Source organism: Nannobrachium achirus (assembly GCF_963921795.1).
Source record: "Nannobrachium achirus genome assembly, chromosome: 16".
NCBI classification, from domain to species: Eukaryota; Metazoa; Chordata; class Actinopteri; order Myctophiformes; family Myctophidae; genus Nannobrachium; species Nannobrachium achirus.
The window spans coordinates 61,535,554-61,562,926 of NC_137823.1; the positions used below are offsets into that span (position 1 = coordinate 61,535,554).

Here is a 27,373-nt window from a genome sequence, read left to right on the forward strand (position 1 = left end):
TCAATGTCGTGGCCCTCGGCTTGGTACCCTAGACATGATTCAATGTCGTGGCCCTCGGCTTGGTACCCTAGACATGATTCAATGTCGTGGCCCTCGGCTTGGTACCCTAGACATGATTCAATGTCGTGGCCCTCGGCTTGGTACCCTAGACATGATTCGGCCCTTGGGGAAAACTAACTGGGGAACCCTGGCCTAATGCATATGGATGTTTACACTTTCTCCCCCAGTTCCGCTCCCTGCTGAATGGGACACCCCGGCAGCAACAAGGACACCATCCTCTACTACCGTCCCCGGCTTCCCACCTGACAACACTGCCAACTGTGTTCCTTAGAGCACAACCGCCCAAGCTGAAGGCAGCGCTTCTGGGAAACAAACCCGGCTCTCTGCGGTTAGTGGGTGAGTGTTTTGACTGTGCGCCCAGTTTTTGAAGCGGTGAAAGCCGCTTCCAAGGAGTGGCTTTGTCTGTCCCGTACCGTTTTTTTCGAGGATTCCCATAGATTCTCAAGGAGTGAGAATGTCTGTCCCGTACATGTCCCGTACATGTCCCGTGCATGCAGAATTGAGGATTGGTCAAGCTTCACATGACAATTTGGCCCTCCAGACAAAATCATTCATTCATTCAGAATTCATAAAAGTATAGAACTAAAGCACATAGAAAGTATAGATCTAGAACACAGAATGTATAGATCTGGAACACAGATTTCAAAGCTCTAGAACACATAGAATAAGAATTCACCGCTTCACTTCGAACCAAGTTTTTTTTTTTTTAATGCCATCCGTTCGCTGTGGAGCTGGGTCTGCTTTTGAAGGTCATTAGCGACACTGACTGAGCAAGCCATTAGGATGGGGACAATTAATGAACGAAAGAGCAGGGGAGGGGAAAGAAAGGCAGAAAGAACAGCCGAGAACATGTGGTTCATGACATGTATGTCCTCCAGCCACAGCTCCTTGGTTCATGACATGTATGTCCTCCAGCCACAGCTCCTTGCTGTGTGTGTGGATCGGCATACAGAGCGGCACATGAAAGCCTCGGTGCAGACAAACACAGGACAGATGCCTCAGTGGAAACTTGCGGCTGCTTCTTGTAGGAAGCAGGGGCGTCACACCAAATTCTGGGCCCTGGGTACAAGGATGCACTGCGGGGCCCCCCCATGAATGTTAACCATTGAAAAATAGCAGATATACAAGCTCACCCGCGCTGCGAGCTTGTAGATCTGCTATTTTTTCGTGAAAATGTGTGCAAGAATCTTATGTTTCTATGTCAGTGGTGCTCAAACGTTTTCATGTGAAGGACCCCCAAAATGATATGTATTTGGCCACAGCTAGACCCCATCTCAAAATATTTAGTTCCAGGGACCCCCCCCCCCCCCCCCCCCCCCGGAAGCAAGATTTGAGTTACAAATGTTCGCTTAAAAAATGCATATTCAAAGATTTGCACACATTTTCACAACTTTTCAAAAATAGCAGATCTACAAGCTCGCAGCGCGGCACTCTGTGCCGCGCTGTGAGCTTGTATATCTGCTATTTTTCAATAGCTAAAGTTACTAGGGCCCCTCCACCTTGGGCCCTGGTAACTCAGTCCCACTTTCCTACCCCTTGTGACGCCCCTTGTAGGAAGTGGTAGGGGGAAAAACAAGTGTGCCAGTTTGAACACCACCAACGGTGTTTACTGGAAGGAGGTGGGAATGCAAAGAATGTCTGCTGTCTGACTTTGTCCCTGGTCCTTGTAAAATATGGGTCCCAGCAGCAATCATGTTGAGTCAGTGTTCATTTCACTTTGTGGACGCCGGGAATTCCCATCTACAGTATCTATATTCCAGTTTCCATATGAAACGAAATATGTTGAGCGCGTTGCTTGCATGAGACATACATAGACCCAAAAAGTACCACCACACATACGGGCGGATGGAGAAAAAAAACTCGACTTCACACTGACTGTGGCAATAAATTATACAATTTGTCACCTATGACCTGATGATTAAGAGCAGGTTCACAGGGGGAGGGGTAGATAACGACTGCCTGGCTTAACCTAATGTACGCTAAATCCATGTGGTTTAACCCTTGTGTTCCCCCCTGGTCTGGTCTCAAATTACCAGACCTCCATGTTTGAAACCTTCGGCTCACTAACACCTGGCAGAGCCGAGGCATGTCTTGGCACTGCTTTTTTTATAACTCAAATGCTGTAATCTGCTGTAATCTTAAAACCAAGCAAGCACTGATAAAAGCACCCGCCGACATGCATTGATTGATTGATTGATTGAAGACTTTATTAGAAGTTTGCATAGGATGTCATCAGTGCCCACACCCTAGGTGGGGTTGGCAAAAGGGCCTTTCTGTGTGGAGTTTGCATGTTCTCCCCGTGTCTCCTAGGGTAGATACCCTCACAAAAACATGCAGTAATCCTGGTCTCTATAAAGCCTCCCCCTGGCCAGCCGGGGCGCCTGATGGAGGGGAATGGAACTGGTTGGAATAACGTGTTCCTTCCACGCGCTACGTCCAACCGGGGAAGCTCCCCCTGTCAGGTGATAAGAAGCGGCCTGCTCACTCCTCATGCATTGAAGGAAGCATGAGCTCAGTTCGGGGCCCTCCCCAGGTTGGCAGAGGGAGAGTAGAGCCCAGGATCACAGCTTGGCACCGGGTGAAAAAAAATGGGTTACAAAAATCGTGGGATAAAAATTTAGAAAAAAAAAAAAGAAGTTTGCATAGGAAAGAGTACAGTTTCCTGATGGTACAGCTCACTGGTGCAAGGTCTACTAAAAGGAGATCCTAGAAAAGACTAAGCTTATTTCCATAGGAAACCATTTGAAGTATCTCATATTTGAATGACAGACGGATAGAACATGGTACTATGCAGGAGATATAGTCAGGAAAAAAAGGGGAAAACAATTTGAACATAAAAAAATAAAAACATACAGTAGGTAATACAAAGAGGGATAAGGGGAGGCTAGGGCTGGGCTGTGTTTGTTTTTACCAGTTGCACATCATAAGCCAAATTAAACACAATATAATTTATGATTTGCCCTTTCAAAGAATAACAAATAAATGTTTTCATTTTCACATGACAGAGAGCTTGAGTGGTTAAGTATTGGTTAAGTATTGAGCAAAAATGATGGGTCATGACTTGTTGTGATGGTTAAGGGAAGTTCTGCTGTGACATCCATCATTGTATTCCAGTCTCTTACGTTAGTTGAAATGCAGTTTGTCCGCGGGGGCAGGAGGTCCCTTCCTTGCGCCGTAAATTTGGCTTTGCCCTTGCGCCGTAAATTTGGCTTTGCTTGTATGGTCGAACTGAACTCGTTGAACCCGAGCCTAGCTCATCTTTCCCTCGTTTGTTCAGAGTCAGCCTCCCTGAAAATACCTTCTGCTTGCAGCTTGTAACGGGTGGCCCCCTCATACTCGCTTCATATTGTCTTGAGTTTTCATAAGCCGCTGTCCCCATTTGCCCCTCCGAAGGTTTTGCTTGGGACACAGTCTGATGCCTGGGCGGCCCGCCCAGTAGGCAGAGTAGGCACCATGAGGGAGGAAGGGCATCCGCCAATGTAGCCTATACAAATATACAAATATAATAAAATATACATTAAATGAAATAAAAACGCTTTTGGGCGCCCAGGCACCAAGGCACCTCTCCCAATTGAACAAATAAACAAGAATAAATAAAACATCTGCTGAACTTAAATGCACCTAAATGGGGGATACACACGCAGTTAGCGGCAACCCCAAAAGCATTGAATGCCAATTTTGCCATTAAGGCCAGGGCCGCTGCTGAGATGTCGAAGAAGACACAACCACCACACCTTAAGCATTCAATAGGTCTATGCCTTACCCAGGATTCTAACTCTGGTCTCCCACACAAGCATACATCATTCTACTGCTGAGCAGGGCATATATTATGCTTTGAGCTTCATGCAATACCTCTTATGAATGAGTAGTGGTCCTAACCGACCACCAGATCTATATGTCTCAGTAGAAGACCCTCTCCAACCACCACATTTGTGTTAGTTAGTCAAAAATAAAAAAAGTATTCACTCATAAAACTTAATGGATTGCAGCTTTAAGTTGTATGCACATGTGAATGATATATCAGACTTGCATGTTATTACATCATTTGTTGGTAATAGCTACAGGGGAAGCATTAACAACGATCAGGATATTAGCCTAAAGCACAGACAGATACGGTTGTTTATTATTTTTAAATTAATTGAGCGGAAACCTCTGCCAGTGATTGAGTTCAGCGGGGGGGAATTTAATTAAGGTATAAAGAGGTTTTTCAGTCTGTTTATTTTAAATTATTCTTTGTAGAAACGCATGCTCATTGCTCAATGGATTTGTTATATGTTCAAATATTTGTATTTAGGGCTGTATTATGACCATGAAATTGTACTTAGTAGGTCATAGGTAATGAAAATTTAGATTAACACAAACTGGAGTTAGAAGTTGGTTGGTCCCATATGGGTATTGCCCATATACAGTATGGTCGTAGTGTTTGGATTGGTGGTTCTGGACAACTGCCTATGCGACCGACTCCACTTTGCAACCGGCACTCCCCGGGGTCGCCTGCGATACGCGCTGCGAGTTTGAACTCGGCCAGCTACAATCGGACGGTTCTTGAAGTTGATCTACTCAAAATATTCAGTGGCCTCAACGACAATTCCTCTTATTTATGCTGCATGTGAAATAGAAACACAGACGTAGTTTAACCACCCATTCAAACTGATGAAAATGAGACATTAATACTTCACTTTCACCACCATGCCAGGGCGAGTGGTGCACAGTCTGCACACAGCTCATTTACAAGGAGTTGGAGCACAATCAGCATCAAACCAGCTCTATGGAAGTTCTCAGATGTGTTAGGGAATTGCATTACGCTGCAGGGAACAGGGAAGAGAATTTATAGAAATATGTATTAGGTTAAACAGAGAAAACAGGTTAAACAATCGCTTCGCGCCGCATTGTGAGCTTGTAGATCAGCTATTTTCACTACAACGTTTTCCAATTTATGGAGTTAAAAAATAAACAGAAATGTCCTTGATTTATAAATGTATTCTTATAACTACGTATTTTATTTTTTTAACTTTGAACAATACGGTACCCAACCTCTAGGGTAGTGGTTCTCTAAGTGGGCTCTGCGGACCCCTAGGGGTCCTCGAGGGGGTTCCAGGGGAATGTGGATGTGGAGTGGTATTCTATTGTATTGTATTGTATTGTATTGTATTGTATTGTATTGTTGGTACAGGGTCATTGGGTTCGATACAGGCTGTTTGGGGAGCAGTGCTCTAGTCTAGCTGACTCTTATCACACACAGTTGATTAGAGTCTAATCAGCTGTGTTTCAGCAGTGGATGTGTCACACCCAGTGTATCACACCCAGTGTGGCCCTGGATGTGTCACACCCAGTAATGTTTGTAAACCAGAAACCCGTCTATAGGGGGCCTGGAAGTCAGCCTACTGCGCAGGGACGTGCTGGCCATTGGGAAAAGCGGGACAACTCCCGAACGGCCGCTTCATTCCCGGCCGGTCCAGGCCGGCCATTAGGAAAAAAAATTCAATAAAATGTCGGCCTTCGTTCCATTTTGGGGGCTGGGCGGCCAACAAAGTAAATCGTCACTGTCTGGCAGAAACCTTGTATCTCCAAGTTTCAAATTTGTAAATTCTTTCGCAAAGCAAAGCCCTGCTTCATCATACAAGTAGATCTGCTGTTTTCACAAGTTTAAATCATTTTTAAAATGGTTTTGGACATACAAGGTTGACGAAATATAACTCATGTAATTGGCCCACTGCTTTGTCACTTTTTCACAACTCTTTGAGTAGCAGCAGCGCTATAGAGAGAGATCTCTCTCTCTATAGTGCGCAATGAGGGCCTCTCCAACTCTTTCCCGGGCTGAATCAGGGGCCCAGCACGTCCCTGCTACTGCGTTTCTATTGCTCAAACAAAAGCAGTGTAACTGTAGAATGATGTCCTGAGGCATTGAACAGAAAAACACAGTTATGGTCCAAAAAAGTAGATACCATGTCAGAGAGGGTTTAGGCCTCAAAGGGAAAATCCCTAAATACAGTATACACAGTATATACTGTACTAGTAAGACGCCTCAGGGTGACAAGCGACCGGCGAGGTCGCACCACAGTGACGTGGACATCAGGGATCTGGACATCAGGGATCTCCATATATGGGCATAAAAGGGATTTCTCATGGTAAACTGCGACCTTCGGTCGCAATAACACGCACGCACGCACGCACGCGCGCACGCACGTGCGCGGACATCTCGCTCACAAACCCACTGTGTGATGTCATGACACACAGTATACAGTAAACGGCACACAGCAACAAGTTCCTTCATTCTTGATGTTTGATTCAACACACATCAATGCCCCTGCCGAACGGCTCCGCTGTTCAGGTGGAAGGACCAGGGACGTGCTGGGCTCCTGATTCAGCCCGGGAAAAAGAGTTGGAGAGGCCCTCATTGTGCGCTATAGAGAGAGATCTCTCTATAGCACTGCTGCTACTCAAAGATTTGCCATTGCAGATCATGACAAGTGGCAAGCCAGTGGGCCAATTACATGAGTTATATTTCGTCGTTGTCGGGTGGAAACCTTGTATGTCCAAAACCGTTTGTTTTGTATTTATCATTTAAAAAATGTATTAAAGTATTGAAAACAGCCGATCTACAAGCACACAACGCCTCGCACCGCGAGGCGTTGTGTGCTTGTAGATCTGCTGTTTTCACTACTTTTCTGCGACGGCCTTGTATGATGAAGCAGGGCTTTGCTTTGCGAAAAAGTTTACACATTTGAAACTTGGAGATACAAGGTTTCTGCCCGACAGTGACGATTTACTTTGTTGGCCGCCCAGCCCCCAAAATGGAACGAAAGCCGACATTTTATTTGTATTTTTTTCCTAATGGTCGGCCTGGACCGGCCGGGATTCGGGAATGAACCGGCCCGCTTTTCCCAATGGCCAGCACGTCCCTGGGAAGGACAATGCATCACGCAGTATCGGGAAGATAGAAGAGGTGCGTTGCTGTTGCTGCTTCTGCTTTTCCTGTCTAACACCTGGATCTGACACTTTTGCCATGAAAGAACTTTTAAAAGGTCCACCCATGTGATTTGAATGGGATTGTAATCGCTGAAATGTTGATAATGCGAGTTGTAATGGGTAAAGGCAGGTACGTGTGAAAAGGACATTTTTCCTCACCAAACTCTTTTACACTCGTTTTCACCGACTGAGCAGGATTGAGGAAAGGGAAAAGACATTCCAGTGCACCGTAGCCTCCACCAGCTTTCTACTGGCCCGGGCAGGTTACCAGAGCCTCCACCAGCTTTCTACTGGCCCGGGCAGGTTACCAGAGCCTCCACCAGCTTTCTACTGGCCCGGGCAGGTTACCAGAGCCTCCACCAGCTTTCTACTGGCCCGGGCAGGTTACCAGAGCCTCCACCAGCTTTCTACTGGCCCGGGCAGGTTACCAGAGCCTCCACCAGCTTTCTACTGGCCCGGGCAGGTTACCAGAGCCTCCACCAGCTTTCTACTGGCCCAGGCAGGTTACCCACTTAGACACTTTCACAGCCTTAAATGATTAGCAACCCTCCCATCGCTGCTGTTGGCATTAAGTCAGAGTTTGGCGCTCCAGGCTCCACCATTACTCAGTCTACCGAGGCGATTAAAACCCATTTAGGCCTAGGATTATTGAATGCATTAACTGTTGAAAAATAGCAGATATACAAGCTCACAGCGCGGCACCGAGTGCCGCGCTGCGAGCTTGTAGATCTGCTATTTTTGAAAAAGTCGTGAAAATGTGTGCAAATCTTTGAATATACCAGTATGTATTTTCAAAGCGAACGTTTGTAACTCAGATTTTGCTTCTGGGGGGTCCCTGGAACTAAATATTTTGAGATGGGGGTCCGTGGCCAAATACATATCATTTTGGGGGTCCTTCACATGAAAAAGTTTGAGAACCACTGACATAGTAGTCTCTCAAGAACAGACTAACTGAGCGCCAGTTAAGTGAAAAGGACCTTTTCTTTGACGATGGCTGGCCAGATGGCTGACATAGAAACATAGGTTTTTCCAAAAACCTTAGAAGGATTCAAAAGACACATATAGAATCAGGTCAAAATTCAAATTTTCACGATTTTTCAAAAATAGCAGATCTACAAGGTCGCAGCGCGGCACTCGGTGCCGCGCTGTGAGCTTGTAAATCTGCTATTTTTCAATAGTTAAAGCATAAAATAATAATACACCATAAGGTCTACCCGTTCTGAATTGGTTAACACATTCTACTGTAGTGTCTCTCATCCCGCGGCTCCACATCACCGTGATGACAGCCGCCTGGAGGGTTCTCCATACTCTACTGTAATCCCTGGGTCAGCTCGACGGAACAGATGTTCACAACACAGGCGTGAGCTGATTTAAGGGCCACAACATACTGTACACGTGAGAGCAAGGGTGTTGCACCAAATTCTGGGCCCCATGGGTACAAGGATCCACTGCGGGCCCCCCATGAATGTTCTTCATAGAGGGAGGGGGTTAACCATTGAAAAATGGTCGGTGCCGCGCTGCAAGCTTGTAGATCTGATATTTTTGAAAAATCATGAACAAGTCTTTGAATATTTCAAATCCTTCTAAGTTTCTTTTTTAAAAACCTATGTTTCTATGTCAGTGGTGCTCAAATATTTCATGTGAAGGACCCCAGAAATGATATGTATTTGGCCACGGACCCCCATCTCAAAATATTTAGTTCTAGGGACCGCCCAGAAGCAAAATTTGAGTACCAAATGTTTGCTTAAAAATACATAATATTCAAAGATTTGCACAGATTTTCACTACTTTTCAAAAATAGCAGATCTACAAGCTCCCAGCGTGGCACTCTGTGCCGCGCTGTGAGCTTGTATATCTGCTATTTTTCAATGGCTAAAGTATAACATAATTAAGGCCCCCTCCACCTTGGGCCCTAGTAACCCAGTCCCACTTTCCCCTCCCTTGTGACGCACCTGTGTGAGAGGAGATCAACACTGTCTTCATTTAATGGACTAAGGAGTGCTGTTGAGCGTAATGGGCCATTTTGGGAGGGAGAGGGAATGTTAACACCCCCTCATTCACAACCTAAACATGAGTTCGATGCATTAGTTATAGTTCTTTGTCATGGATGTCTCTTTGTGACGCACACAGATTAAGAGTTATGTTGGGTGGGTCAGTAGGCTAAATATATACTTTCTACCATACTGTTTTGGTCTACTGACCTAAAAACAAAAAGTAATTTGAAAACATACCTGCCAGTCTGTCTACTTTCATATTTCATAACAGTGTACTTATCTATTCGAGCAAAAATGGCAAAAATGCCTTGAAAGCTTTTGTTCTCACGATAATTATATTATTGTCAAATTCCCCAAAAACATTTGTAACATGCCAATCTATGGAAGTGAACGAGACTTCGCCCCAGGAGAAGGAGTTTAAGAAATGCGGGGTCTTGTTCAAGAGTGAGGGGAGGACGGAGCAGGAGGTCAGCCGGAGAATTGGAGCAGCAGGAGCCGTATTGCAGTCGCTGTAGATGGATAGATAGATTGACACTGTTGAGACTAAAACAGAGCTGAGCCAGAAGGTCTCAATATACCGAGCAATTTTTATTCCTACTCTCACCTATGGTCATGAAGTGTGGGTCCCGACCGAGAGAATGAGATTGTGGATACAAGCAGACAGGGGTGTCGCTAACCAAATTCTTGGCCAATGTGGGTACAAGGATTCACTCACATTTTGTGCTTTAACTATTGAAAAATAGCAGATATACAAGATCACAGCGCGGCACAGAGTGCTGCGCTGCGAGCTTGTAGATCTGCTATTCTTTTTTTATCGTGAAAATGTGTGCAAGTCTTTGAATATTTCAAAACCTTCTAAGGTTTTTTGAAAAACCTGTTTCTATGTCAGTGGTGCTCAAACCTTTTCATGTGAAGGACCCCCAAAATGATATATGGATGATATACGGACCCCCATCTCAAAACATTTAGTTCCAGGGACCCCCCAGAAGAGTTACACATGTTAAAAAATACATATATTCAAAGATTTGCACACATTTTCACGAGTTTTCAAAAGTAGCAGATCTACAAGCTTGCAGCGCGGCACCGCGAGTGCCACGCTGTGAGCTTGTAGATCTGCTATTTTTCAATAGCTAAAGTATAAAATAATGAAGGCCCCTCCCTCCACCTTATGATTGTGGATGCAAGCTGACAAAATTTGTTTTCTCAGACGGGTGGCTGGCATTGTCCCTTATGTTGCTCTGGATAAAAATTGAAGGATCGATGGAAACATTTCTCTTTAAATATTTTCTATTTAAATAATATAGTAATAAGTTTCCACACCTGATCCTTCTGGCATTTCAGTCTAAAGGCGTTGTCCCATCCATAAAGACTGAGGCCTTGACAGTACTTGATACTGAGCTTGGAAAATGAAGAATAGCTGGGTTCAGTTTAGACAAAATCTGAAGCTGACAATCCACCTCTGAACAGCATCCTTAACAATCAGATTCCGGAGACTGAACCACACCTCTGGGCCCTGTTTTCTTAAACTCAGTTTAAGAAAACAAAAAAAAGCAGTATTGATATATTATGTTTGGCAGGTTGGGGTTTCTGTGTTTTTCTTATGTCCTCGCCCCAAAAGCCCAGCTTTTAAACCCACGTCTCCCCATGTGGGAGAGCAAACCTCTACAGTATCACGCATCCAAGAAGGAATCCCTGCTTGGCCAAGGGATGGATATACTGTATGGTGACTGTATGGTCCTACTTGATGCTGGGGTCAAGATCTCTCAATGGAAGAGTTTATGGAGTCAACCTCCAAACCTGTATTAACATACACTACCATACAGATCGGTTAAAGCAAGGTTTTATGAATTAAAACAAGTTCTGGATTGCAGCTTTAATGATGCCTTGCAAGGACGTGCAGAGAATGTTAGAGAGGCAGAGGCTGAAGGGGCCTTTTGGTGAAAATATCGAAAATAGCAGACCTCCAAGCTCACAACACGTTGTGCTGCGACACGTTGTGAGCTTGGAGGTCTGCTATTTTCGTTGCTTGATACCACACTGAACTAAGCATAATCAAGTCAATACTGGAGATGTGGCGTAACGGCATGGATTTCTACACAGAGAGGGCAACTCTTTCAACATAAGATGCTGCATTCAAGTTCAGGAGAGTTTGGACAAGGCAATTCTCTTGAATGCTGCCTTCGGGTATGGCATGGAAAGAGGCTATTTGCATTTCTTTCACAATAGTAAAAATTGCATTCATACTTTTTACAGACGGATAAAAGGTCAGGTGCTCAAGCCCCCTTTGATGTCTATGTGTGCACGTGCCTGCTCCCTTGACTTCCAGGATTGTGGGGATAACCGGTTTAATGAAACCACGCAGGGGCCTAAACAGCCTCCAAGCCGCCTGATCTGACAACGGCTCTGTAGAAACAACATCCCATCAACTCCATAAGTTGCTGCAGCCGCCGCTGCCGCCTTTCAGACCTCCACCACTAATGACAGAGAGGGCTACCGCTTTTATAATTCTGCTTGCGTTAAAGTTACAGCTTGCGTGCCTTGCCTCCGGAGCGTCGGATCGCCAGCTCGACCGCGGCTCCAGAGAAAACAGGGGAAGCCACAGGAAAGTTATATGCAAACAACTCGTTGATATGAACCGATGTATGAATGTTTTGACATGTCACTCAACTTCCTTCCATTTGTTTTTTCTTTTAACCCATTTAGGCCTAGAATTATTGAATGCTTTAACCAGTGAAAAATAGCACATATACAAGCTCACAGCGCGGCACCGAGTGCTGCGCTGCGAGCTTGTAGATCTGCTATTTTTGAAAAAGTCACGAAAGTTTGTGCAAATCTTTGAATATGTATTTTCAAAGCGAACGTTTGTAACTCAAATGTTGCTTCTGGGGGGTCCCTGGAACTAAACATTTTGAGTGAATACATATCATTTTGGGGGTCCTTCACATAAAAAGGTTTGAAAACCACTGACATAGTAGTCTCTCAAGAACAGACTAACTGAGCTCCAGTTAAGTGAAAAGTACCTTTTCTTTGACGATGGCTGGCCAGATTGCTGACATAGAAACATAGGTTTTTCAAAAAACCTTAAAAGGATTCAAAAGACACTTATAGAATCGGGTCAACATTCTAATTTTCACAATTTCTCAAAAATAGTAGATCTACAAGCTCGCAGCGCGGCACTCGGTGCCGCGCTGTGAGCTTGTATATCTGCTATTTTTCAATAGTTAAAGCATAAAATAATGATACACAATAATGTGTACCCGTTCTAAATAAGTTAACTTATTTTTGGTACATGGGATGTATCATTCCGTTTACAGTTGTCCATCAAGAATTACCAGCTGGAGCTGCTTGAGGTTTTAAGTCTTCCAACTACTGGCCTCATTTTGGTTTTGCTGTGCTGTGACACAGCTGCCAGACCACTGGGCAATTACTTCCATAAACACAAGGGTTCTTTAGTGATCATCTATTGCCTGCAAAGGGAGAGAACGTCTAAATCTAATGTGTGTTATAATAGTGTGATCATTTCTGAGCGGTGCTAACCGCTCCTACATCTGGAATCCACGTCTGTCCGTCTGTCCCACACTTGGCTCTTTGGCCTTAATGAAACGCTTAATGAAACTAGAAATACTGTTCCTACGAAACAGTGTGGGCTCGCATGGAACACCATGTATGGGCATAAAGATCTACCCAACAGATATTTTTTGAGACCTACTTCCCACTAACTTTCAGGTACTCTGACTCTGTCCTCACTTTGAAATTTGAAGTCGGTAGTTCTGGACAACCGTCTATCGGACGTTTTTTTTGTTTTGTTTTTCCCTCTATGTCCAAGATTAATGATATACTGTGAGTATTAGTGGCATGAATAGTAGTGCCACTACCATTCTATGCCTACGGGTGGACAGACCTTGAAGGGTGGGAGGGAGGTGGAAGGGGGAAAAATGCCACTAAAAACATTTATACATAAAGAAAGAACAAAAAAAGACTACTTTTAGACTACCGACTACCGTAGAGTAGACTACTGTACTGAAGAGAGGAAAATGTTATATATATATATATATTATTATACTTTGCTTATTTTGTACACCTTCTGTAATGCTAATGTGGTGCTCAATATACAAAGGGATAAAAAAAACATTCAGTATATATATTTGTTTCTCACAGCGTCACTAGCACCCAAGCTTCAGGTTTGTCACCCTAGCCATGTCCGTCCATCTTGGCGAGGCCTCTGGCGCTGTGCTGTCTTTGTTCTTGTTGATAGGTCAGTTTTCAGACAAACCTTAAAATACGCATTACCCCATGGAAAGGGGGAAAGAGTTCATAGTCTTGCTTTGTCACGGCCACAGCCCCAAACAAATCCTGCTGACTCTTTCCGCATTAAAACTCACGTGTTCTGCTGATCGTGTCTACATGTCAACAACCAATTCCTTACATCAGTCTCTGTCAGGATGTCACCTCAGATCACGTGACTTGGTTTGATGGCAATGTCAAATTCAACCGTGACACTTCCCTTCATTAATAAGCGTGATCGGATCAGACTATCACCCATGCACATTTATAAGATGTATCTACATTTTGTACTGCCATGCTCTAGTATTGTGAGATGGATTAGTGGTCAGTGGTCCAAATAATCCCAAACCGTCCTTTTAATTTCTAAAAGGTTATTGCGACCGTAGGTCGCAAGTTTACTATGAGAAAAAAGGGATGTACTATATACAGTACATGGATCTCCATATATGGGTAACTGGTCCGATATACTTCAGGGTCGCATGCCGCCCTGAGGCGTCTTACTAGTAGTTTCAGTGATTAATAGACCACACACACACAAGATGGCTTGGATTATAGCACCTCTGGAGCACATGCCTGAGGAGGTGATGTGTGTGTGTGCGCATTAATGTGTGTGTACCCATCCATCCACACACGTAAGTGTCACCGTGTGACTGCTGAGGCTATCGTGTGTGTGTCGCTTGCTTCTCTCAATACACTGGCCGACATTTTCACCACAGTGTCCAACAGCTTATTCATCAATGCTTACTCTGTTTACGTGCCCTGTACTCGCCTTTAGCGGGTGATCCTATACAGACTGATCTTTGTGCTGTGAAGTCCATCTCCTTCGGTCCATGAGAAGCAGAGCCCAGAGTTGGACGCGTAGCAGCAGGGCCGCATTCATGAGCAGAGGGTTTATGAAAAGAGCAAATCATTTGGGAACTGCTCTGCAAAACCTCTCTTGATATAAGATGAAGAGATTCAACATTCCAGCCTTTGATCTAGGTCAGTGCTAGTTAGTTTACCCCCAGAATTCTGCATGTGGAAGAAGGCGGAAAAAAGAAACCCAACATAATTATGGGAGAAGTCATTTCTCCTGGCTTCCTGTTATTGAGTGCATGTTGTAAACAGACTTGTGGCACGCCATCATCAGACACATTAATGCTCCCCTCCCCCCCAAGACCCCGACTGGCCCTTTGATCTCAGAACCGCTGAGCAGCGCTCACACATTGTCAGAAGGGGGAGAGACACGAGAGGAGGAGGAACGGAGGGGGAGAGTTGGGTGAGAACGGGTTGTCCTCGTCTTTGAGAGTTGGACGGACAGTGATGATGGAGAGAGGAAAAGAAAGAAAGTGTCAATGGGTGGAAACATTGTGGATAGAAGATAATATACATTTTGACTGCACACAGATAAACAACATGTGAGACGATGGGATGAGGAAGGTACTGTATAGTGATAAAATCACACCCAGTGTGAAATGAGCGGTGCGATTTATGAGTTAATTGTGGGCTTGCTGAAAGCGAGACCAGTGTGTTCTCCCAAATCATATAGACTAGAGTAAGGTTATTCTCCTCAAAACTGGACCACAGTACAAAGGCAGGGCATTTAGCCAATGAGGGAGCACCACCAACAAGTGTGACCAGATATAAATAACAACAGCCAGATGATTTTTTTTGTCGTTTTTGAAATAACTTTAAGCAATGGGAAATGAGTCTGGAGAGAGAGTATGAGAGACCCATTTAATGTGCCTGTTGGGCAGATCTTTATGCCCATATATGGCGTTCCATGTTGGAGTGCCTGTTATAGATAAATCCCATATATGGAGTACCCTGATGTCATCAATATGATATTATGATGTCATAGTACTGACATCATAGACTGGCCTAGACTAGGCATGCCTGACAATAAAATAATAAAATGGACACATAAAGGCGGGTAAAATCGGTATTCTGACAACGGGTATAATGGGTATGGCATAACTGGGCGGGGATGCATTCCCAACATAACTAAACAAGGTTTAGGTTATTTTCTCTTAATTTTGTGAATAGCAGTGCTTCAGTTAAAGACAGACAGTTGCTTGTTGCTCAATAGTTTGGGAAATAATGGGGCTGTAATAAGGCAGCCTGTGTATTGACATTGATGACATTATGTCTGAGGTGAAGGAAATTCCAACATTGGTCAAAGATATGACTAAAAAGCGGTTTAAGGGTTTAACTTTGAAGAAGGTCAGCTAATCCTTGTGGCCACGGAGGAAGCGGTTGAATTGGAAGAGAACGTGACCAGACCAGACAAAAGGCTGTGGTTGGACTACAATAGAGAAGAGAAATAAAAGGGGAAAAGGAAAGACTGGAGGAAAGGGCACGATGGGATAGAAACGAGTCCATCAGGAGAGGATGTCCAGGATAAAGGCCAACAAAGTAAATAAATGAGAAGGATGAAAACTGTTGTGGGCAAACAGCCGTGCAGAAGTGTTCAATTGTGCGAACGTGTGGTTCTTGCCACCTTTTGATCACTTCATCTTCAAAATGTTTGAGAAGCTGGGTAAGGAAAGTGATTGGCTCAAAGTAAAGTTGCCATTGTTAGTTCAAAGCATGCTCAAAGGCAATGCTAGGAGAGCAGTGTGCCTCCACACGGAGGTTCCATTTGAAGGGTGCACAAACTCTTGTGAACCATATGATTTCCTAGATATAAGAACACTAATATTGCTGAAACAGTTGATGGTTGGTCCACAGATAATTAGTTTACCTCAACAAATGTGTGCCCAGGTGCCTGTGGCGGGTAGTGGAGCTGGCAGATAATGTTGATAAGTATCTTATAAGTAACTTATTAGCTGTTGATTAATGATTATTAATGATTATTAATAACAATGCTATTATAAACAATGATATGTCTTTTATTGACAAATAATAAGCATCTTATAAGGACTTATTAACTGTCAGTTAATGTTTTTGTTAGACTAATGCCTAATCCTACCATGTAAAATCCTGAGTTGGATTTTAATGTAATTCAATAAACTATGAGAGTGTACAAATGTACACTAAAGGGTCCAATTCTAAAGTTAAATGAATGTGTTATATCATATGTGTTAACCCTAACCCCAACCTGAATATTTTCCAATTGTAACCCTAACTCTAAAAATCAGGAAATTATCCTTTTCCTAATTTGGGACTAGAAAAAAAGATCCTCATGAGGTTGATTTCTTTTCTGGTTTCACGAACATTGTGTGGACATCTGGTCCCCTGAAGAGATAATAAAACAAAAAGACACAGACACAGTCCTGCATGCTGAGCACACTCCCGAGCACACTCCCTCCCTCCCTCCCCAATCCGGTTAATATCCCATGGTGGAATCCAGGGACGTGCTGGCCATTGGGAAAAGTGGGACAACTCCCGAACGGCCGGTTCATTCCCTGCCGGTCCAGGCCGGCCATTATGAAAAAATGTAAAGGTCGGCTTTCGTTCCATTTTGGGGGCTGGTCGGCCAACAAAGTAAATCGTCACTGTCTGGCAGAAACCTTGTATCTCCAGGTTTCAAATGTGTACATTTTTTCACAAAGCAAAGCCCTGCTTCATCAATACAAGGCCGTTGCACAAAAGTAGTGAAAACAGCAGATCTACAAGCACGCGGTGCGAGGCGTTGTGTGCTTGTAGATCGTCTGTTTTCACTAGTTTAATTAATTTTTTAAATGATAAATACAAAACAAACGGTTTTGGACATACAAGGTTTCCACCCGACAACGACGAAATAGAACTCATGTAATTGGCCCACTGGCTTGTCACTTGTCATGATCTGAAATGGCAAATCTTTGAGTAGCAGCAGCGCTATAGAGAGAGATCTTTCTCTATAGCGCGCAATGACGGCCTCTCCAACTCTTTTTTTCCCGGGCTGAATCAGGGGCCCAGCACGTCCCATGGTGGAATCCCCTTGCGATTGCAGTCGTTCGTTCGCTGTTGTCACTTAAACCGCGTCTGCTCCGTGTTAGGCGCGTTTGATCCTCCGCCCCCAATCGAGCCCCTTTTGTACTCTGATTACATAATGCAGGGATCAGGCATCTCATTAGGGGAGCTTGGTGTGCTCGGCGTAGGAGGATTACCGTGGTGAATGGGGAGCCTGTGCACTGCAGGTACGCCGAGCAGAGCAGAGCAGACGACTCTGAGCAAATAAACCATTAAGGGCAACGTGAGCTGACAGCGTGTCTGAAGCCTCTGTATCTGCCGCCACTTACAGGCTAACACTTGTCTCGTACGTCTTACCAGGCAGCCAGGGGCCTATAACCACTTTTCCTCCAGTCCTTGATGTCTGTTATGTTTGTGTTTCACACGTGTATGTGTTTGCATGCATCTGTGCACTGATGCCAAATAAACTAGTACATTCACTTAAGTACTGTACTTAAGTACAGTTTAAAACTTTTGAGGCATTTGTACTTTATTTGAGTAGTTCCAGTTTCCAGTACTTTTACTTCTACTCCACTACATCTCGGATCCAAATATTGCACTTTTACTTCACTACATTTATTTGAAAACTTTAGTTTACTAGTTACTTTGCAGGTATAAATTATAATATTAAAAGGCATACATAAACCACTTTAGCCCTATTTTATACCTTGGCTATTTGAAAATAGCTCGCGTTGTGAGCTTGTAGATCTGCAAGTACATTTTGATGCCAATACTTTAATACTTTTACGCAAGTACATTTTGAATTCTGTATACTTTTACTTGTAACAGAGTATTTCTATATTGCAGTATTGATACTTTTACTTAAGTAAAATATGTGAGTAGTACTTTTCCACCACTGTGTGTTTGCATACATCTGTGCCTTTTCATGTGTGCAGTCTGCACACGCACGCACGCACACACACACACACACACACACACACACACACACACACACACACACACACACACACACACACACACACACACACACACACACACACTTGTATGTTTTGTTTTGGTAGGTGTTTATTGCAGAGCAACGGGGGGCTGCTGTTACAAGCTAAGAGGCCATTAAGCGAGTGCTACAGGCTACAGTCCTTGACATTAGAATGTCACTGGAGACAGATTAGACCCCCGTCTGTCTGAGGCGAAGGGTTAGGGGCGTTAGTCTCAAGGATGCACTCAGAGCGCTGGTCCTCGGAGAGGAGAGGAGAGGAGAGCTGACAACCTAATCGTTGTCTCTTGACCTTTTCACTTGCTCACAGTCAAATCCCCCAGTGTTGATTTAACTCTGAGGGTGTAAGAATGTAAAACGGGTTGCATTTTACACTCTCATGGATAACGTGTGTGTGTGTGTGGGTGGGTGCGTTCGTGCGTGCGTGTGTGCGTGCGTGTGAAATGCATGCGTGTGCGTGCGTGTGAAGTGCATGCATGCGTGTGTGCAGTGGCGGTCCCAGGCTATATGGCACCCTGGCGAACCAGCAGTGACGACGCGATATAAAACAGTATAATAAAACACAATAAAACACTACCTTATATTTTTAGTAGCAGCTTAAATATGTGCAGGTGTGCAGAATATACAATTACTAATCAATAGCAGCAGTGCGCAAGAGGAGTCAAGCATATATACATAGGAAGTAGAATAGGAGAAAAAAGAAGCAGTATAGGACTATTACCAGTAAGACTCCCTAATCGGGAGATAAGCGACCGTCAGGTCACATGTATACACAAAGACGGCTGTAACTGGCATTGGTTCCTAGTTGTGTGGACAATGTATAGTTTTGGTTGGCTCAGAGAATGTGAGGTGTACCGATTCTCGTGATTTTAGGGCAAAATTTGTAGGAGCAGTGTCCAAAAATGTGAAAAAAGCGGCCTGATGGGGGCGCTATATGGGACAGATCCATGTTGATGACATGAGTGTAGACATACTGTGTAGCGATTTGCGTGATTTTAGGGCCAAATGTGTAGGAGTAGTGTCCAGAAAAGTATTATAAGAAATCAGCCTCAAGGTGGCGCTAAAGGTGACAGATCCATGTTGAAGAGATGAGTGTAGACATATTGTGTACCGATTTGCGTGATTTTAGGGCAAAAGTTGTAGGAGCAGTGTCCAAAAATGTGTTTTGCAAGAATGGGCCTCATGGTGGCGCTAGAAGAGGGGCATGTGAGAATTGATGGGTGGAGGTTGTAGTTCGGCAAGCAAGGAGTGTGTGCAAAATTTGGCATGGATCGGGGCAACGGTTGCGGAGATATGAGCAGGGCAAAAGTGTGACGTGTGACTGACTGACGGACGGACGGACGGACGGACGGACGGACGAGGTTTTGGTAGTAAATGCGACCTGACGGTCGCAATGAATGGGTGAAATATGAACATGATTTGCCTACATGCAAAAATTAGTCTGCATGCAATCAGAACTTTGGCTAGTTAGCTAAAGTATGGAAAACAAGGGTTGGCTAAAATAATGATCTGAGAATATATCTACTGTATAACAGGCTAGATCATATAGGCTATATGAGAATGGTATAACAGGTCATGTCACTAGTTTGTGCTTGAACAGAACGTGAGAGTTGATCTTATGTTTGCAGGGCAGAACTTGCAGCCTAGTAGCAGGTCAGCAGCTTTTTTCCCCTCATCATCATGACAGATACTGTGTACCGCTTTGTGTGATTTTAGGCCAAAATCTGTAGGGGCAGTGTCCAAAAATGTGTTTGGCAAGAATTGGCCTCATGGTGGCGCTAGAAGAGGGCCATGTGAGAAATGAGGGGTGGAGGTTGTGGTTTGGCAGCCTAGGAGTGTGTGTGCAAAGTTTGGCATGGATAGGGGAAACGGTGGCGGAGATATGAGTAGGGCAAAAGTGTGACGTGTGACCAGACAGCCAGCCTGCCTGCCTGCCTGCCTGCCTGCCTGCCTGCCTGCGTGCGTGGAGGTTTTGATAGTAACTGCAATGAAACACACACTCTTTCTTCTATCCTTGTGAGCACTGACTGATTTCCATTGACTGCAATCTTTCCATAACCTCTAACCTTAACTTGACCTTAACCTAACTACATTTTGTCTAGCTCTGACCCTAAACCTAAAGTCCATCCATCTTCAACGGCGGATTTGACGTGGGGTCACAGAGTTAGCAGGTCCAGCAGTGACTTATTGCCTTGAACCCGGACACAGCTATTGCATTGGTGCACAGAGATTGGATGGACCCTCTGTAGAAACCCCTTCACCAGGCACGTGCACACATAGGCTTGTTTGTAAAAGACTTTTTAAATTTTACTGTTAAATATATCATGGAGTTGCAGAATCTTTATAATTTTTTACACCTGCAATGGCTAGTTAAATTGTGTTTCCGAAATGCAGACAGCAACAAGTGACAGCTTCTCTGAGGACAGTTTCAGAACATAATGATATGCACGCTCAACTCCGCCACCTCCCCCCACAACAGCAGATAACCACGCCTACATTTTAGATCTGAATTCTGATGAAACAAATAAAGAGGCGGGGTTTCATGTACCTTTAAGTACTGTATTCTGGTAGGCAAGTTTGTTTGCAAGTAATTGTGAGGGTATTCACAGGATCTGTGGATCACAGGAACATGCACTTTAGTGACATTGAATACTACGATTATACAAAACAATTGGAATTGTACGAAATGTACTTAATTTAATAACTTCACTATCAGTAGGTTTCCCGTACGGGGATTGTTTTGTTATGCAGTATGTAATTTGGTATGGTGCCATTTCAGAACACTCCCTTAAAATGTTCGATAATCTATCAGATTATATAATTTTCCACATCATGAAGTTGTTAATCTCAGAAACAGAAGCTCTTGGAGCATGATCAGAGCCGCAGGCGTACATATTTTCCAGCCCTCTGCAACAACGCTTTTGATCTCGTTAAGAGTTTTATGTAACAATAAACTTTACCTTTGATTCAACTTCAGGCAGCATTGTCACTGCCATGATCTAAAACCTCAAAGCAAAGCAAAGCAGATTAATCGCATTGGGAACCCCTTAAGAAGTGACACTGCTCCACTTTGAAATCATTCACGCCTTCGTGGCTCGTTAAAGCACTTAATGGTCTATCCAGCCATTTAGGAGAGACGGACCGGCTGGGAGCAGAATGGACCTGTTGTGTGGCTGCAGGGGTGGCGCACCACATTCTGGGCCCTGTGTACAAGGATTCACTGCGGGCCCCCTCCCATGAGCTTTAACTATTTTGTGCTTTAACTGTTGAGAAATAGCAGATATACAAGCTCACAGCGCGTGCTGCGAGCTTGTAGATCTGCTATTTTTGAAAAATGGTGAACAAATCCTTCTAAGGTTTTTTTAAAAACCTATGTTTCTATGTTAGTGGTGCTCAAACCTTTTCATATGAAGGACCCCCAAAATGATATGTATTTGGCCACGGACCCCCAACTCAAAATATTTATTTCCAGGGACCCCCAGAAGCAAAATTTGAGTTACAAATGTTCGCTTAAAAAATACATACATTCAAACACACATCAAAAATAGTATATCTGCTATTTTTCAACAGCTAAAGTATAAAATAATTCGGGCCCCTCCACCTTGGGCCCTCGTAACTCAGTCCCACTTCCCCCTCCCCCCCTTGTGACGCCCCTGTGTGGAACAGAAAGGGAGAGAAAGAGAGAGAGAAACGTTCAGGGTGACGAGGGGGTGAAACGTGTCACCGAGTTCTCTCTCGCTGTCAGAGACCAGAATGGGGGGATTAGAAACGTGAAAAGAGAATAGCGATTATTACCTCCACGTTGACCTGCCAGCCACCGTAATCAAGGAACGACGTGAGTGATGCCATGATTGGCTGAAAGGAAGAGGACAGTGACAGTAATCCTTTGGGAAAAAACGGGGGACACAATGACGGGATGGCACTCTGAAAGACTAGACTGACTGCCACCCCTCCGTCCGGGTTTCGGAGACGGTGTTGGAGAGAGGGCGAGGAAAGACTGAGCGCTTCCTCTCCCCTCAACACCACGGAACGCCGCCGCCGCGTCGTTCAAAAGAGGCCGTCTTAATCCTTCCGCCCGCCATTTTGACGAGGCTGAGAGAGAGAGAGAGAGAGAGACTGAAAGTGATGGAGACATGCTGTGAGAGAAAAGGCTGCTGCTGCTCCCACAATATGCTGGGACTGTACCAGTAAGACTCCCTAATCGGGAGATAAGCGACCGTCAGGTCGCATACACAAACTTTAGAAGGCAATGGTAGTCAATCTGGAGAGAAAAAGGGAAAATGGGACAGATCCATGTTGATGACATGACTTAAGAGATACTGTGTACCGCTTTGCGTGATTTTAGGGCAAAATCTGTAGCAGCAGTGTCCAAAGATGTGTTTTGTAAGAATCGGCCTCATGGTGGTGCTAGAAGAGGGCCATGTGAAAAATGAGGGGTGGAGGTTGTGGTGTGGCTGCCAATGAGTGTCTGTGCAAAGTTTGGCATGGATAGAGGCAACGGTGGCGGAGATATGAGTTGTCTATCACTCATATCTCTATCACAGACTGACTGACAGCCGGTGGAGGTTTTGATAGTACCTGTAACTGCGACCTGACGGTTACAATTAGATACAGTAGGTTCATGAAACATACAACGGTCACTGCAATCTGAACGGTAGAATTCAATGCTTCTGTATGATGAATGGGACCAGGCCTAGCCGTGCGGCTTATTCTTACCCACCCACATGATTAACTAATTACAGCTGTTTGCAGTGCCAAGCACAATGTTTCTGTTCCAGAGGAGGAGGAGGCAGATCAGACCTGTTTCTCTTATACGCAATCAAGGCTGGATAATGTAATCTAAACAATGATTACTGCTAAAGTGTGGATTTTAATACACCAGATCAGGCAAATACAAGTGTGCCAATTAAAGGACCACTTGTTCAACCTATCTTCATATTATTGGTCCTCATTAATGCTTATTATATAAGATAACATTTCTGTCTACTTTGGTGTGTGTCCCAGAGGAGTGCTGTGGATCGTTCAGAATCCTGCCAGCCAATGTTTTTTTTATTTTTTATTTTTTATTTGACTTTTTATAGACAAAAGAACAATATTTCAGTGTGCTAACTTACCAGCAAGAAAAATAGCTGTTATTATTAACTTGGAATCCCCAACGGTGATGTTTCTGAACTGTCCATAATAGTCCGGCTGCCAACTTGGCTTTTATGGCATAGGTATGACATTTGGTATATAGTTTTTTTTATTGGCCTAAAATGTTGTCTATATATATATACATTCATGAAACCACCTGCTGACCGCCTGTCAGCATTGAGCAATTTTATTTATAGGGGATATAGTTTTGTCCTATTCACTTACTATACACTATACAATAAAGGAAAAAAATACCCCCAAAAAAATCTGCTTTAAGTAGCATGTGAGGGGTCAAACTAGGGGTTTATAATTATTCTGAATCCATTGCAAGCATTTGTTTTGCGTGGAAAAACTTTCCTTGGGCTTAAAAAGCCCCCCACAAAATTGTGAAAAGTGATGACTCATCACTAAACCATATTTTTGTGTGTCTGTTTTTAGGCCAAGGAATGTTTTTCATGCTACTTAAAGCAGATTATTTGGAGGTATTATTTTCACTTTATAGTATAGTGCAGGGGTCTTCAACGTTTTCAGGCCAGGGACCCCCAAACTGATGGGGAGATGGAGCAGGGACGCCCTACCACCTCGTAGGGTGGGGGGGTCGGGGCTACGACATATTTTTTATTTTAAACATGTACAAGTTACAGCGAGCAGGGTGGGCCGTACCACTACCATTTCTAAACATACTACTTATTAACTGAGATCCAATGTCAATAATATCAACAATCTGTCAATTGCATAGTAATCATGTATTCAAGCTATTCAAAATGGATAGAATCATGATTTATTTTTTAACATAAATGTGAAAAATGAAAAAAAAAAAAAAAAAAAAAACATTTTTTGAAATCTTTTTATTTATTTATTATTATTTTTTTTGCAATAATTTCGCGGACCCCCTGCAGTACCTCCGCGGACCCCCTAGGGGTCGCGGACCCCCTGTTGAAGACCCCTGGTATAGTAAATGATGGGCCCCAAACCTTTACCCCTATAAAAGAAATTGCTCAATGCTGACAGACGGTCAGCAGGTGGATTCATGACTGTATGTATATAGACAATATTTTAGACCAATAAAAAAAAAACGATATACCAAATATCAGACCCCACCTCAGGGGCAGCCGGACTAATAGCCCTCCAATGAGATGTGTGAAATGAAATGAATGAAATGGTACCGTCAGTCGTAAGGCCTGCGTGTACATACTCCTTCTGTCCTTTTTAATAATGAACTTTAGTGAGGACCAATGATATTAAGATAAGGATGAAAATGGTGTCACAATCTACGTCTCCCCCCCCCCCCGCCCCCCCCCCCCCCCACACACACACACACACACACACACACACACACACACACACACACACACACACACACACACACACACAGATCGCATTAGTTCTTTCTCTGTCTTTCTTTCTCGAAACATTTAAAACCGGAAATCCTTTTTTCTTTTTTTTTAAAGAACCTGTGATCTCAGTACTTTTACATGTTTTCTAATCAGATTACAGTGATTCAATTACGTGTAATCCATTAATCTGTTTCTGTGGGTCCCCAGTGAACTGTGGCCTTGAGGTCGGGGTGGGGGTGGGGGGAGGGGGAGGGGGGGTTGAAAAGGGTGTGTGTAAAGGAGAGAGTTACAGAAAAGTGGAGGAAAGGCCAGGTTTAAAAATGTTGTTGTCGGGGTGGAAACATTGTATGTCCAAAAGCGTTCGTTGCGTGTGTGCTTGTAGATCGGCTGTTTTCACTACTTTTGTGCGACGGCCTTGTATGATGAAGCAGGGCTTTACTTAGCTAAAACATACACATTTGAAACTTGGAGATACGAGGTTTCTGCCTGACAGTGATGAAAAGCAACGTACTTCTCTCAACCATGGAAACGTATAGTTAGCCTCTCTAACTAAACCTGCATCAAAAGTAATCAACCAACTACAGTACAGTATACTATAAAGAACTGGTCAAACTTTGGCCAATTAGTCAGAGGCCAAAATTGTGATAATAGACAATCTACAAGCTCACAACGCAATGCCTCGTAGATCGGCTACATTCCAAGTGCTTGTCAGGGTGGGGGTCCCCAGTTCAAATATGATTATTTTGGGGGAGTCACGGCCTGAAGAGGTTGAGAAGCATTGGACTAAACCATATGACAGAAAATTTTAAAATCGTCACTGTCTGGCCAAAACCTCTTAACTAAATTTTTGAGGTTTTAGATTTTTTGGCATAAATCAGGGCAATTGAACACCATTGTACAGCTGAGTGTTGGTTAAAATAATATTGAACCAATGGAAAGTAGTAAAAAGTGCTTGGGAAAAAAACTCCTAACTCCACACTTTCTGCCATCCGATTGGCCCTCTCCTTTTTCATAAATACTAGCCCTTACCCGTTCAAAGATATGAGCTCCAAAATGATGTGCAGTGTGTGGGTTATTGGATGTGCACTGTGCATACAGTATATGAGGGATGGAAAGTAACTTTAACTGGTGCTTGCATGATAATATGTAGGAGCATCAATGTAAGAAATACCCGTTTCGTTTAATGGCTACCCCCCCCCACCCGCCCGCCTGCGCACACACCCGCCTGCCTGCACACACTCACACACAGAGAGAGAGCTGGTTAAACATGTTGCCTCATGCTAGATGCAGAATAGATGTGCCTCATGCTAGATGCAGAATAGATAGTAGATACACCATAAAAATGCTAATATACAGTATACGATTTGTGAAAGTGACAAACGGGCTTCACAGTTATGTCAGGTGTGTTCATATGCTAATGGTGATGCGATTTCAGATCAATTGCTCCAGCCACTGAGGAGAAACGCTGTTTCAGACAGACACTCAGACAGACATTCGCAAAATTATAGTATAGATGTGCTATTGTCTGTGTGTTGATTAAAATAATATTGAACCAATGAAAAGTAGTAAAAATCCCTTCGGTCAAAACCTCCTAACTCCACTTGAGCTCATTTTCCCCCGAAAATGAACATTTTGGAGTTAGGAGGTTTCGGCCCGACAGCAGAGATATATAAAAACGGTAACAACCTTGACATGCACCTCCAGGGTGAGCTCCATCAGTGGGCGTTGCTATGGCAACCAGGTCATTGTTGCACAGCACCAAGTGTGTCTCTTTGGCCAAGAATCCTTTCAGTTCCAGCTTCTCCACGGGTGGTCCAGCTGTCAATAAGACCTGAGGCCGATTTTACAAATGCCTCCTAAATCAGTAGTTCTCAAACCTTTTCATAATTCACAATGATTTTCAAACACTTTCAACATTTTCAGAAATGTTCAAAAATAGCAGATGTAGAAGTTCACAGCTTGCGAGGTTGTATATCTGCTATGTTTGAATAGCCAATGCCATTTTCTTAAGAAAAGGCTGATGCACACCTCAAAGGCTGGTTACCAGGTGCGTAGGACAAAAAGGTTTCTCTGATCGTGGAATCAAAGAAGGGGACACTGTACTTGCAAACAAGAAAAGCTACTTTAAATGAACATGCTTTCCTGGTTTTATAACGGGTAGATAAACAGGCATAACATAGTTTTCATCTTAGGGACTGTAACACACTGCACGCACGCTCACAAGCATGCACGCACTCACACAAATACACAAGCACATGGTACAACACACATACGTGTACATACAACATACACAAACATATACACAGGAAAAACATGTTAATTCATCCATTTGCAATGCCAATTTGTGTACTGTAATATAACAAACCAAGTGGTTTACATTGCAGCTCTCTGTTAAATGAACACTGACAATTTCACCATGCACACACAGTCACGCACAACCTTAGTCAGCAGAACACACACACACGCACACACGCACACACGCACACACACACACACACACACACACACACACACACACACACACACACACACACACACACACACACACACACACACACACACTTCATCACGTCCCTTGCTCTTGTGAACAAAGCAGGTCTATTATTGACTCCTGGGTCGTTCAGTCAGGGACATCGATGGGCAGATTATAATGGAGCAGCTCTTATGCTTGATGTCCACTGTGTTTCTGGACGCAGAGGGCATTGCTTTATTATCCGTTTAAATGAACT

General features: G+C 43.8%; 1 long non-coding RNA gene across 1 annotated transcript in view; it reads left to right on the forward strand.

Moving 5' to 3' along the window:
* The first annotated feature begins 266 nt into the window (after window positions 1-266).
* Window positions 267-27,373, forward strand: part of LOC308301216 — a 185,272-nt gene continuing 158,165 nt past the window's right edge. Inside the window, exon 1 of the long non-coding RNA XR_013962858.1 lies at window positions 267-396. This is a non-coding gene — a long non-coding RNA (uncharacterized lncRNA). The remainder of the gene's footprint in view (window positions 397-27,373) is intronic.